The sequence below is a fragment of the Choloepus didactylus genome, chromosome 16 (assembly GCF_015220235.1).
Source record: "Choloepus didactylus isolate mChoDid1 chromosome 16, mChoDid1.pri, whole genome shotgun sequence".
NCBI classification, from domain to species: domain Eukaryota; kingdom Metazoa; phylum Chordata; class Mammalia; order Pilosa; family Megalonychidae; genus Choloepus; species Choloepus didactylus.
This window is the reverse complement of record NC_051322.1, coordinates 66,178,178-66,193,404: the sequence shown is the minus strand read 5'-3', so window position 1 is coordinate 66,193,404 and position 15,227 is coordinate 66,178,178. Positions and strand designations below refer to the sequence as shown.

Genomic DNA, 15,227 nt, shown 5'->3' with positions numbered 1-15,227 from the left:
GCTTTCATCTTTTCCCTAACCCAACATATGCAGTTAGTTTTCTTAACTAAATCTGAGGTTATATACCTTACTCTGTCCTTCCTTTATATTTTTTTTAACCAATATAGATCAACTCTTGGAAAGAGAAAACACTGGCAAGCAATTCTGCAGCCATATTTAAAACAATCATATATATTTACTTTTCAGCCATAATTTCCTCTTTATTTCAGGATTTAACATTTATTATTTCTTGTTCTGGCACAGTTGTTTCCCAGGTTTGTTTTAATTTGCTGTGGTGCCTCCCTGCAATATTTAAAATCTTTGCATCTCGGAGAATGCATCTCACATTCGGAGAATGAACGCAGCCTGATGGGAGATAGATGTTTTAAGCCAAGACCTTTTCTGTCACTGTTCTGTGGACGTTGCTTCATACCATCATCTTGTTTTTATTATGACAATGGCAAATTCTAATGCCATTCTTCAGAGGTACCACACTCTTTTATCAAGGTTTCCTACAAAATACCTTTTAAAACATATGTATATATATTAGAGGTTTAAAATCCCCCCCGGATATGTCTAGTTATGGCTTCTCTTCATTAAGTTTGCTTGTAATGCTATGCTTTTTCACAGTATTTAGGCCAGAGTTTCCTTTCTATAAGACAATTTGTCCTTCAGTTTTTTTTTTTTAATCTTCATTTTATTGAGATATATTCACATACCACACAATCATACAAAACAAATCGTACTTTCGATTGTTTACAGTACCATTACATAGTTGTACATTCATCACCTAAATCAATCCCTGACACCTTCATTAGCACACACACACAAATAACAAGAATAATAGTTAGAGTGAAAAAGAGCAATTGAAGTAAAAAAGAACACTGGGTACCTTTGTCTGTTTGTTTCCTTCCCCTATTTTTCTACTCATCCATCCATAAACTAGACAAAGTGGAGTGTGGTCCTTATGGCTTTCCCAATCCCATTGTCACCCCTCATAAGCTACATTTTTATACAATTGTCTTCGAGATTCATGGGTTCTGGGTTGTAGTTTGATAGTTTCAGGTATCCACCACCAGCTACCCCAATTCTTTGGAACCTAAAAAGGGTTGTCTAAAGTGTGCGTAAGAGTGCCCACCAGAGTGACCTCTCAGCTCCTTTTGGAATCTCTCTGCCACTGAAGCTTATTTCATTTCCTTTCACATCCCCCTTTTGGTCAAGAAGATGTTCTCCGTCCCACGATGCCGGGTCTACATTCCTCCCCGGGAGTCATATTCCACGTTGCCAGGGAGATTCACTCCCCTGGGTGTCTGATCCCACGTAGGGGGGAGGGCAGTGATTTCACCTTTCAAGTTGGCTTAGCCAGAGAGAGAGGGCCACATCTGAGCAACAAAGAGGCATTCGGGAGGAGGCTCTTAGGCACAACCATAGGGAGGCCTAGCCTCTCCTTTGCAGCGACCGTCTTCCCAAGGGTAAAACTTATGGTTGTCCTTCAGTTTTTTTAGGTTTTCTTTCTTTTTCAAACTGTATTTTTGGAAACGCTCTTTTCTTATTTTTAGATAATATTATTTAAAAGTGACATGGCTAAAATCCAAGGAGATAACATATCCAGGGCCAGTTTTGTAATGCTGATAATACAGCTTATTTTGGAAAGTTATTTGCAGTGCCAAACTGTGGTGATAGTGTGGACTAGGTTTGATTCAAAGTTTGTTGATGTTTTCCTTTTGGAAAGAGTCTGTTGTACAAGATAATGTTAACAATCTTAATATACCTTTTAATGTCTATGCATTTACCCACTTTCACATGTGTCAACTTATTGAATGTACAGAGTAGTCCTGGGATTCAAGTGTTATTATCCCTACTATACAAATGAAAAAAGTGAGTCTTGGACAAATTGTGTGTTCACATTATTGCACAGTTGGTAAATGGTATAGCCAATTTAAACTAAACATCTTCTAACTGCTGGTCTGTGCGCTTTCTCCTCCTCCCAGATGCGTATGTGGGATCGGAGTAGATGAAATCAGGCTCTCATTTGGAGATTAGAAAACCTACATGCACACACATATGATCTTTTAAAGGCAACTGTAGTTGTTAATCATAATTTGCTATAAAAATAAAGAATATAATCTATGTGAATCTCTACCCCCACTTTGGTTGCAGAGCTGTTAAATTGCTCCTTCTAAAATGTGACATATCAAGAAGAAGCTTACAAATCAGAAATCTGGAATAAAATTTGTAGTTATGAAAATATTAAGCTAGCTAAGAGGATTTTAATTTTCCCTCAGCTTTGATTATTCTCATCTTGATGATGTCAGTAAATCAGGTATCATACTCCAATTTCTGTTATTACAATTCATTGCCTGCATTTGTCAGATTTTATATTCATTTGCCTGTCTTTAGGTGTGTTGCCTGTAAAAAATAGCTGTTACTATTGCATCTCCCAAATCCCTTCCATGGTAACAGTGGATGAGGTTGAGGGTGGTTTAGGATTGCATTAGAAATGCCTGAGTAATAATCCAAAGCAAGTAATTCAGTGCCATGTATCTTTAAACGATCATGCTAATTACCAAAATAGACAAAAGGCATTGACCTCAGTTGTAATAATACCTGCTGTAGAAAGCTCAGGTATAAACAGAAGAGATAATTATGCATGTGATAAATGGAGATGTTCTCATCCTAGGGGCCTTTTGTAGAATGTTGTCAACATCAATTATGTTACAAAATATCAAAAATAGCCTCAAAAACATAGTGGTCCAGGGAGGGTTTTAAGCCTAAGTCCTTTATAAGAGAATGAAATTCAGAAAAAACAGAGAGAAAGCCACATGAGCAAGAAGCCAGAAGCTGCGGAATCCAGAAGAGAAGGGAGAGGCCCGCAGACGCTGCCGTGTATGTTCCTTGCCATGTGGCAGGCAAGTCCAGTATCACCAGCAGCTGGTCTTCAGGAAGAAAGCATCGTCTTGATGGTGCCTTGGTTTGGACATTTTCATGGCCTCAAAACTATAAGCTAATAAATTCCCATATATTAGCTAATAAATTGCTAGGCTGTAGCCTAGCAAACTAAAACACTAGTTATATGCTTCACAGAAATGCATCCATAATTTCACTGAAAGACACATACCGGAATGCCTATAGTGTCATTATTCCTAATTGTCAAAACCTAAATCTTCCCAAATGCCCATCAACAGTGGATGCATCAGTCATGGTATATTTGCCCAGTGGATGCCATGCAGCAGCGAGAGGGAACAGATGAACCACAATACCAGTGCTGATGAAGCTCACTGGGTAATGTCAGTTGGAAGACGCCAAGTGCGAATAGCAGTGCTGAACGATCCCAGTAACAGGAAGTACAGAAACAGGCAAAGCTAAGCTACTGCATAGAAGTCTGTGGCTGCCCTCGTGGGGAGCAACTGCAGAGGGGCCTGGAGGGCTCGGGCTCATGCTCTGCCCCTTGATCTTGCAGTTTGATACAGGCATGGGTTCAATTTGTGGAAACAACATATGGTTTGAACATTCCGCATGTTCAAGTTCTACTTCAATAAAAGGTTTGCAAAAAAAAAAAATTGCCTCAAGAACACCAAGGTGGCCTTCCCCTCTGACATTACTGTGGTGTCTGAAGTGTATGTTTCCCAGAAAAACACGTTCTTAAACCTAATCCATTCCCGTGGGTGTGGACCCATTATAAGTAGAAACTTCTGATGAGATTACTTCAGTTAAGACATGGCCCAGGGTGGGTCTTAAGCCTCTTACTGGAGTCCTTTATAAGCAGAATGAATTCAAAGAGAGAAAGAACAGCCATGGGAGCAAGACAATGAAACCTGAAAAAGAAGGGAGAAACCAGCAGACACCACCATGTGCCTTGCCATGTGGCAGAGGAGCCAAGGATCGCCAGCAGCCAGAAGAAAGCATCGCTTTGTTGATGCCTTGATTTGAACTTTTTTCTCAGCCTCAAAACTGTAAGCTAATAAATTCTCGTTGTTTAAGCCAACTCATTTCATGGTATTTGCTGGAGCTGCCAGGAAGCTAAAACAATTACTTATAAGCTCCTACAAGATGACCCTCTCTACATTTACAAGATCTGAAATATGTTAATAACAACAAGCTAGAAGGGTACTGCCAGTCCTTCCCCCTCCGTATGGAAATCTAATAACTGCTCAGGGGACAACAGCATGGCCACAGGAGGCCACCTGCCAGCTCCCAGGCAAGTCCTTGACACAGCTTAGTGGAGTAGAAAATGCCTCTGCTCTATCTTAAGCCCTCACTGGGGTGTCATAGTCCACAGAGCTCGGCCTAGGTTTTATTCGACTTTGCATGCCTGCATCATACATTAAGACAAACTAACAGAATAGAGTGAAATGGTTACATTACCCCAAGGCAAGAATCAGGAGGCCTTGCTCTTCAGCCCCGTGTTCCAGATTTCCCAGTTGTTGGCCTGTTTTTGCTTCCTTTTGACTTACCTTTTGGGAGGATTGGGGTTGTGAGAGTGGGGTAGAGAAGTGTCGTTTCCTGCTAGGAGAAAAGACACAAGTTTTTGCAGAGAGACATATCAGGACAATGAAAGTTGACTTTAACCTCCCTCGAGTAACATTGATATTTCACAGAAACCCATGGTCTTTATCCTGTGATTAAGCCTGGAATGCATGCAATCCCCAGACCCACAGGAGGGCCTTGAGTTTCCTGTGGAATGGCTTTTCTTAGGCTGGGTGGCTGTGCTATTTAAACTAGATTATAAAATAGATGACAAAGCCTTGGAAGAATAAAATAGCATATCTCACTATTTTGAGTATTTCCTGAGCAGTGATCCAAATGCAGGCAAGCCTAACACCCTGCCTCTTTCTCTCATCCCAGCCACCCACACATTTATCTAAGAATTCTTTGCTGGTAATTCACAAACAACTGAAAAATCTTTTTATAAAGAACAAAAAATCTTGTTTTGTTAAGCAGTAAGTGAAGTTATATCCTGAGCATAAGCAAAACCTCCACAGGTGGTTTCTCTCAGCCTTTTTTGTGCCATCTGCAGCTGGTCAGGCATTTTCAGGCTCCTTCCTTTTCAGCAAATCATGGTTCCTTTGACAGTAGCTCCAAATAGTTCCTGCTTTTTGTTCACAGATATAAGCACTGTTCAAGTTAGCTAATGCTGCCATTATGCAAAACACCAGAAATGGATTGGCTTTTATAAAACGAGGTTTATTTGGCTACACAGTTACAGTCTTAAGGCCATAAAGTGTCCAAGGTAATGCGTCAACAATTGAGTACCTTCACTGGAGGATGGCCAATGGCATCCAGGAAACCTCTGTTAGCTGGGAAGACACGTGCCTGGTGTCTACTCCGGAGTTCCGGTTTCAAAATGGCTTTCTCCCAGGACATTCGTCTCTAGGCTGCAGCTCCTCTTCAAAATGTCACTCTTAGTGGCTCTTGGGGCATTTGTCCTCTCTTAGCTTCTCCGGAGCGAAAGTCTGCTTTCAAGGTCTGTCTCCAAAATGTCTCTGTAAGCTGTAGCTCCTCTCTCAGCTCCTGTGCATTCTTCAACGTTTCTCTCTTGTCTGTAGCAAGCTCACTTCTTCTGTCTGAGCTTATATAGTGCTCTAGTAAACTAATCAAGGCCCTTGCTGCATGGGTGGGGCCACACCTCCATGGAAATTATCCAGAGTTTTCACCTACAGTTGGGTGGATCACATCGCTTTGGAAACACTCAAAGAATTACAGTCTAATCAACACTAATACATCTGCCCACCAAGATTGCATCAAAGATAATGACGTTTTGGGGGACTTAATACATTCAAACTGGCACAAGCACTAAAGATTTCAGCAGTTTCCCTAGTTATCATAATTCCAAACAGTCAAGACAGTAGCTGGTGGTAAAAGAAACCAGTGCTCTCTGTTTCACTGTCTGTGACTTTGTATAATTAATATTGCTAGTGACTTTTGGAAATACAGTGATTAGCTGCAACATGGCAGCCCAGTGATTGAGCATATCAGCCTGGTAAAGAGGCTCTAAGAAGGATAAAGTGCTGGTAACAAAACACACCATACCAAATTCTTGTGGTTTTATTGTTAATAATCCACTGAAAAGTTTTGTGGTTGTATTTTCTAATAGTTCTTTGTTGAGTTTGTACCATGTCCATGATTTTTACATGATGCTGTATTATCACAGCAGATGTTTTACAGGATATATTATTTTCCCTGTTATATAGATGAGGAAGCCTGATCTGTAGATCACTAGTCAGAAGGATTAGTGATCTTATTGGTTTCCAGTATCAGACACAGAATTTGAATGTTGGTTCTTTGACTTGACCCAGTTCATTGCTTTCCCCTCACACCAAGTAGTCCCACCTTGCTTCCATGCTCTCATAGCTGGGATGCCCATGGCTGCTTGAGGAGGTGCAGCCAGGGACCCATGCTCCACAGCCTCTGTCTAGTCCTCAGCCCTCTCAGGGAAGTCTTTCCACTTTCCTTACAGTAGCTTTTTCACATAATTCTGTGTTTTTCCCTTCTCTGTCTCACCACCTCTTCTGCTGTCTTCCACAGACTGACTTCAGCTCCTACTGCACTGGGAAAATAATGGCACCCCCCCGCCCCGTCCTCTCCCCTGTGGGCAGGGGTGACCTTCCTCCTGTCAGTGCCCTTCTCTGGATCCCACCTCTGCCCCCATCAGCCATCCATTTGTAGTTAGTCCCTCCTGTTTACCACAGTTCCACAAGGTCTGAACATGCTTTTGGTATATTTGTTCAAAGGAAGCCTACAGCAGTAAAACCTACAGCAGTAAAAATGAGTAGACTACAATATATACAACTCTGCACACATGTCACAAACATCCTGCTAAGTGAACAAGGCGGAGCCCAGATGATGCAGACAGTAAAGGCAAATCATGTGAAGTCCTGGGACAGGAACCACTAAGCAGTGTGATGGGAATTGGTGTACAGAGTGAAACTTAGACAAAAGCAGGGAAATGATGGAGGGGGACATTGAGATTGAGGAGGGGCTTGGGGGACTTTTGTGATGCTGGCAATATTTTGTTTATTGACCACAGTGGTAGTTACACAGGTGTTTGCTTCATGTAATACTTTTTAAAACAACATATAGAGGAGGAGGCAAGATGGCATAGAGAAGAGTGGAATTTAGTTAGTCCCCTGGAACAACTAACAAACAACCAGGAACAACTAGTAAATAATTTGGAATAACTGCTGGGGGACAACTGTGACTGTCCATACATGGAACACCAACCTGGATTGGAGGAATGCCTGAGATTGCAGCATAAAATCGGTTAAGTAAAAACTGCAGAACAGTGCTAGGACCCCCCTCCCTCCACAGCAGGCTGAGCTGCAAAACCTCGTTGTGGTAGAAAGCAGCACTCTCTGAGCAAGCAAATATAGCTCAACCGAGCTCCAACTGGGGTTTTAATTAACAAATGTGGACTGCTGAATACAAGCTACAAACCCCCAACAAGCAGACAGAGGCTTTTAGTGACGACTGACCTTAAAGAACCAGAAGACTCATCTGTCCTGGGAAGGGCAGCCCAGACCAGGTGTTACCTCTGGCTGATGAGTGAAACTGGGGGGCCGTGTACTGGTTCTAAAAGGGGTCTTTCTGTCCATTTTTCTCTCTCTCAACTTGAGGGGCTCAGTGGAGAGAGCCTCAGCCATTTTCAGTTTGCAGCTCTCTGACCCAGACAGGGATGGAGATAACAGAGTCAGAGAGACAAAGCAGTATTTCAAATGCAGAAGATAGCTCCCTAGGTGGTGTATCTTCCCTAAGACTAAGGAGGAGGGGCCCAGCCTTCCTTTCAGAATCAGACACCACAGCCTGGGAGAAAATAGCCGAAACAGAAACTAAAGGGGCCACACCTGCTTATACCAGTTGGAAGCAACAGGCTGACAGGTGCCACCTGCTGGGCAGGTTAGGAAAAGCACAGAAGCTGGAGGCCTTACAGGAAAGTCTGTCAATCTCTAAGACACACCTGCAGGGAGACCTGACACTGGATATATAACCCCACTCTGAGATCTGAACCTCTTCTGGTCTGGGAAAATCTGCTTGGAGTAACCAAGGAAACCAGATGCCTAGACAAGAAAAACTAAAATTGACACTAGGAAAAACAAGATATGGCCCGAAGGAACAAAATTACACCTCAATCAAGATACAGTTGAGATATTATTTCATTTTAATGCAACAATCTGTCAGAGATTTTCAAAGAAATATGCTAAATCAAATAAAAAAAATCAACAAGTTCAGGGAAGATATGGCAAAAGAGATGAAGGATATAAAGAAAACACTGGGTGAACTTAAGGTAGAAATCAAAACTTTGAAAAAACAACTGGCAGAATCTATGGAAATAAAAGGCACAACACAAGAGATGAAAAAAACAATGGAGACATACAACAGCAGATCTCAAGAGGTAGAAGAAAACATTCAGGAACTGGAGAACAAGACACCTGAAATCCTACACACGAAAGAAGACATAGGAGAAGGGGCAAGATGGCGGCATAGAGAGGAGTGGAAGCTAAGTAGTCCCCCAGGAACAACTACAAAATCCAGAAACAACTAGTAAATAATCCAGAATAACTGCGGGGGGACAAACGAGACCATCCACTCATCATACACCAACCTGAATTGGGAGGAATGCCCAAGAACACAGCATAAAATCTGTAAGTAAAACCTGCGGATCCAAGTCGTGAGACCCCCTCCCCCATAGCCCGAGCTGCAAAGCCTCATGGTGCCAGAGAGAAGCTTTCTCCCAGCAAGCAAATATAGCTCAGCTGAGCTCCAACTGGGGTTTTAAGTAGCGAGTGTGAACTGCTCACTACAGGTACGCAGCCCCAAAAAACAGACAGAGGCTTTGGGTGAGGACTGACCTTGGAGAGCCAGAAGGTCGCCTTGGACTGGGTCTGAAGGGGACTGTTCCTTTTTTGGCTCAGTGGAGAAAGCCCCAGTCATTTTCAGTTTCCAGGGCTTTGACTCCGAGAAGGGTGGAGACAGCACAAGCAGAGAGCGAGACCATTGAAATGCTAATGACCTCCACCTGGGGGCTCTGTCTTCTCTAGGAGGAAAGGAGTGGGGCCCTTTCCATTCAGAACCAGACCCCAGAGCCTGGGGGAACACAGCCACACCGCCTCACACCAGTCAAGAATTATAGGCTAACAGGCATCACCTGCTGGGGCAGAAAAGCACAGTGACCTGAGGCATCAAAGGGTGGAGCAATTTTCTAAGACACACCCTCAGGGAAACCAGATACTGAATATTTCTTCCCTCTGGGACCTGAGCCTGTTCTGGTCTGGGAAAACCTGTTTTGCATAACCAAGGAAACCATGCCTAGACAACAGAAAATTACAACCTACACTAAGAAAAACAAAGTTATGGCCCAGTCAGAGGAACAAACGTACACTTCAACTGAGATACAGGAATTTAAGCAACTAATACTAAATCAATTCAAAAAGTTTAGAGAAGATATTGCAAAAGAGATAGAGGCTGTAAAGGAATCGCTGGGCATATATATGGCAGAAATCAAAAGTTCAAAAAAACAACTAGTAGAATCTATGGAAATGAAAGGCACAACACAAGAGATGAAAGACACAATAGAAGCATACAACAGCAGATCTCAAGAGGCAGAAGAAAACCCTCAGGAACTGGAGAACAAAACACTTGAAAGCCTACATGCAAAGGAGCAGTTGGAGAAAAGAATGAAAAAATATGAGCAGCGTCTCCGGGAACTCAAGGATGAAACAAAGTACAATAATGTACATATCATTGGTGTCCCAGAAGGAGAAGAGAAGGGAAAGGGGGCAGAAGCAATAATAGAGGAAATAATTAATGAAAATTTCCCATCTCTTATGAAAGACATAAAATTACAGATCCAAGAAGCACAGCATACTCCAAACAGAAGGGATCTGAATAGGCCTACGCCAAGACGCTTAATAATCAGATTATCAAATGTCAAAGACAAAGAGAGAATCCTGAAAGCAGCAAGAGAAAAGCGATCCATTACATACAAAGGAAGCTTAATAAGACTATGTGCAGATCTCTCAGCAGAAACCATGGAGGCAAGAAGGAAGTGGTGTGATATATTTAAGATAATGAAAGAGAAAAACCGCCAACCAAGAATCCTATATCCGGCAAAGCTGTCCTTCAAATATAAGGGAGAGCTCAAAATATTTTCTGACAAACAGACAATGAGAGACTTTGTGAACAAGATACCAGCCCTACAGGAAATACTAAAGGGAGCACTGCAGAGTGATAGAAGACAGGAGTGTGTGGTTTGGAACACAATTTTGGGAGATGGTAGCACAACAATGTAAGTACACTGAACAAAGATAACTATGAATATGGTTGAGAGAGGAAGGTGGGGAGCATGTGAGACACCACAAGAAAGGAGGAAAGATAAAGACTGGGACTGTGTAACTTGGTGAAATCTAGAGTATTCAACAATTGTGATAAAATGTACAAATATGTTCTTTTATGAGGGACAACAAGCAAATGTCAACCTTGCAAGGTGTTAAAAATGGGGAGGCATTGGGGGAGGGATGCAGTCAGCATAAACTAGAGACTGTAACTAATAGAATCATTGTATCATGCTTCCTTTAATGTAACAAAGGTGATATACCAAGGTAAATGCAGATGGGGGGGATGGGGGGCATGTTGGACGCTTGACATTGGTGGTGGTGTCTGATTCTTTATTCTACTTTGATTTGGGGTTGTTTTTCCTTTTGCTGCTTCCTAGCTGTCATTTTTTTTTCCTCTTCCTTTTGCTTCTCTACCTTCTTTGACTCTCCCTCCTGCCTTGTAGAAGAAATGTAGATGCCCTTATATAGATAGCGGTGAAGGTGGTGAACACATAAATGTATGACCATGCAGAGAACTATCTGCGGTCGCGTCTACTGCTTCGGGGGGCGGCCGGTTGCTGAACCCTCGGCTCTCGGACTTGCTCAGAGGGTACCGGCAGCGGGGGCTCTTTCCCGGAGGCGAGGGCGAGGCGGAGGACTTGGCCAGGTCCCCGGCGGTGGCGTGCAAGGTGTGGAGGGCGGCGAGAGGAAACAGGCGGGACGCTTTTTTCAGGAGGGTAAAACCAAGAGCCTTTATTCAGGGGTGAGCACAAGTTATATAGGCTGGCATAGAGGGCGGAGTCGGTGTAGGGGTGTGGAGTCCTTATATGGCAATGCTGAAGGGATAAAGGCTAGGATTGGTTCTGAGAGAACGCGGAAGCTGTTCGCAGCGGGCGGGAGTTGCTTTGGCAACTGTGCTTGCGCACTGGCGGTGGCGGGAGTTGCTCAAGGCAACGGGGAGTGTGGTGCAAGATAAGGGGGGGGCGGTTTTCTCCGGCAAGCTTCCTTTAACGGTTGTATTTTGGGTGAGGAAATGGGGCCTGCATCCGGCTCCACTTTCTCAGGCCCGGGGGGCTGTGGAGGGCGCTACCGCCCGTGCCCACCACCCTCCCCAGGGGCGGATCCGGTCCCCCGGCCCAGGCCCGCCAAGTTGAAGCACGTAATCAGTATCCCGCACCATCGATTATTTACTTGGGATGGAATGTATGGTGAGTGAACAAAACCATATTAAAAAAAAAAAATGGGTTGATGACAAAACCTCGAGGGCAATATACTGAGTGAAATAAGCCAGACACATAAGGACAGTTATTGCAGGGTCTCACTGATAGGGACTAATTATAACATGTAAACTCATAGACATGAAATATAAGGTACCAAGATATAGGACGAGGCTTAAGAATGGGAAGTGGTTGCTTAGTATGAGCAGAATGTTCAATTAGGATGAACTTAAATGTTTGGAAATGAACAGGAGTGTCGGTAGCAAGAGGTGCGAATAACTAACAGCACTGAATGGTGTGTGAATGAGGTGGAAAGGGGATCAGAGTCATATATGTCTCCAGAAGGAAAGTTGGAGGTCAAAAGATGGGAATGTATAAAACTGAATCCCATGGTGGGCAATGTCCATGATCAACTGTACAAATACTAGAAATCACTTCCATGAACCAGAAGAAATGTATGCAATACAATTAGAAGTTAATAATAGAGGGGCATATAGGGAAGAAATATATACCTATTGCAAACTATATACTACAGTAAGTATTTCAACATTTTTTCATAAACAGTAACAAATGTACTATACCAACACTATGAGTCAACAATTGAGGGGGGTTGGTTAGGGATAGGGGAGGATTAGAGTTTCCTTTTCTTTTTTCATCTTTCACTTTATTTCTTGTCCGGAGTAATGAAAAGTTTCTAAAAATTGAACAAAAATTAACTGTGGTGATGGATGCACAATTGTATGAGGGTACCCAGGGGCAAGTGATTGTACATTTTGGATCTTTGGATAATTGTATGGTATCTGAACAACCTCAATAAAAATGAAAAAAAAAAAAAAAAAGACATAGGAAAAGAATGGAAAAATACGAGCAATGTCTCAGGAAATTGAATGACATATGAAATGCATGAATGTACGTGTCATGGGTGTCCCAGAAGGAGAAGAGAAGGGAAAAGGGGCCAAGGAAATAATCAATGAAAATTTCTTATCTCTTATTATAGGCATAAAATTACAGATCCAGGAAGTGCAGCATATCCCAAACAGAATAGATCAGAATAGACCTACACTAAGACATTTAATAATCAGATTATCAAACATCAAAGATAAAGAGAGAATCCTGAGAGCAGCAAGAGAAAAGCAATCCATCACATACAAAGGAAGTTTGATAAGACTATGTGTGGATTTCTCAATAGAAACCATGGAGGCAAAAAGAAAGTGGTGTTATATATTTAAGATACTGAAAGAAAAACCACCAACCAAGAATCCTATATCTGGCAAAACTGTCCTTCAAATATGAGGGAGAGTTTAAAATATTCTCTGACAAATGGACAATGAGAGAGTATGTGAACAAGACACCTGCGCTGTAGGAAATACTAAAGGGAGCACTACAGACAGATAGGAAAAGACAGGATTGAGAGGTTTGGAACACAGTTTTGGGTGATAGTAGCACCGCAATGTAAGTACACTGAACAAAGATAGTTGTGATTATGGTTGAAAGAGGAAGGTTAGGAGCATGTGGGACACTAGAAGGAAAGAGGAAAGATGAAGACTGGGACTGTGTAATTCAGTGAAACCTAGAGTGCTCAACAATTGTGATAAAATGTACAAATATGTTTTTACATGAGGGAGAACAAATGAATGCCAATCTTGCAAGGTGTTGAAAATAGGGTTGTATTGGGGAAATAAACACAATCAATGCAAACTAGAGACTATGGTTAACAGAAGCATTGTATTATTCTTCCTTTAATGTAACAAAGGCAATATACCAAAACTAAATGCCTATAAGAGGGGGACATAAGGGAGGACTATCAGACTCTTGGCATTGGTGATGTTGTCTGACTCTTTTATTGTACTTTAGTTTAATTCTGTCTTTCCTTTTCTTGCTTAACTGTCATGGATTTTTATGTATTTTTCTTGTTCTTTTTTCTCTCTACTTTCTTTGACTCTTCCTCCTCCTTTGTGGAAGCAATGGAGATGTCCTTATAAAGATAGTGGTGATAGTGGTGAATGCATAAATATGTATACTTAGGATGGAAAGTATGGTGGGTGAATAAAACCATCTTAAAAAGAAAAGGATTGATAAAGAAACCTTGAGGGCACTACATTGCGTGAAATAAGTCAGACACATAAGGACAAATATTGCATGGTGTCCCGGCCGGCGGGACGTTCAACGGAAGCTCCAAATCCTGCGAGGGAGGAATGGTATGGGACAAGAGACGCGAGGAACGACAGCAAGACAGGTTTCTGATCAAGCTGCAAAACTTTATTGAAGAGGCAGGGTATATATACCCTAAGGTAGAGGGAGTGGCTAGTACGAACGGGTGGCGGCCTAGGATTGGTGGCTGCAAAGGCGGGTGGCGGTCTAGGATTGGCTGCTGCTGTTGCTAGGGCGGATGGCAGATGTAAGGCTAGCACAGGATTGGTGGCTACTGTTGCTGGGGTAGAAGGCAGGTAGTAAAGCTAGCACTCTAGGCGCAAATCTTAGGCGCGAACGGCTATCACTTCCGTAGAAGGCTGAGGGCAACTTAAGCCGCTATTGCATCAGCCCCAGCTGTCATGTTGCATATCTCCGGCATCGCTGAGGGTGGATTTTATACATGCTACCTTAATCGTCCCCAACAGCATGGTCTCACTGATATGAACTAATTATAATATATAAACTTATAGACATGAAATATAAGTTACCAGGATATAGAATGAGGCTAAAGAATGGGGAGTGATTGCTTATTATGAGCAGAATGTTCAACTAGGTTGAACCTGAGTGCCTGGATATGGACAGAGGTGATGGTAGCGCATTACTGTGAGAATAACTAATAGTGCTGAGTGATACGTGAATGTGGTGGAAAGGGGAAGCTTAGAGTCACATATGTCACCAGAAGGAAAGTTGGAAATTAAGATATGGGAATGCATATAACAGTGAATCTTGTGGTGGACAATGTCCACTATTAACTGTACAAATAGTAGAAATCTTTCATGAACTAGAACAAATGTATAACACTATAACTAGAAGTAAATAATAGAGGGGTATATAGAGAAAAAATACACCTATTACAGACTATGTACTGCAGTTAATAGTATTTTAACCTTCTTTCCTCAACAGTAACAAATGTACTATAACAATACTATGAGTCAATAATGGAGTGGGGGCGGGTAGTTAGGAGTATGGGAGGATTTGAGTTTTCTTTTTTTTGTCTTTATTTCTTTTCTGGAGTAATAAAAATGTTCTAAAAATTGAAAAAACATTAATTGTGATGGATGCACAGCTGTATGGTGGTACCATGGGCAATTGATTGTGCACTTTGGATTTTTGGATAATTGTATGTCATGTGAACAATCTCAATGAAATTAATTTAAAAAAATTACATTGTTGTGTGCACTGGGTTCAATATCATTATATTTAATTAAGGAATTTCTATATCCTTATCAATATATATATTTTTTCTAACACTATGTGATGAATAGAACATGTAACACACTTCTGGACAAATAGTAGTTTTCAGTATATAATCCTAGGTTAATTATGAATTTGTGTATGTGTACTCTAATCAAATGAAATCTAATGAGATAAAAATTATATAACATTTACTAAAATGCAATTTGTGTCAGAATGAAAAGGAACTGGGATTTGAATAATAGATGTAACCTTAGTAACATATCAAAATGTAAAGTTCAGAATATTTTTATTAGCATGAAACATTTGAAACTTCAAGTCACAGACAGCAGGA

At 41.7% G+C, this 15,227-nt stretch overlaps 1 protein-coding gene across 12 annotated transcripts in view; it reads left to right on the top strand.

The window, feature by feature from the left end:
• Window positions 1-15,227, top strand: part of L3MBTL4 (L3MBTL histone methyl-lysine binding protein 4) — a 433,696-nt gene that overhangs the window by 272,418 nt on the left and 146,051 nt on the right. The gene's annotated exons all lie outside the window — the stretch shown is intronic.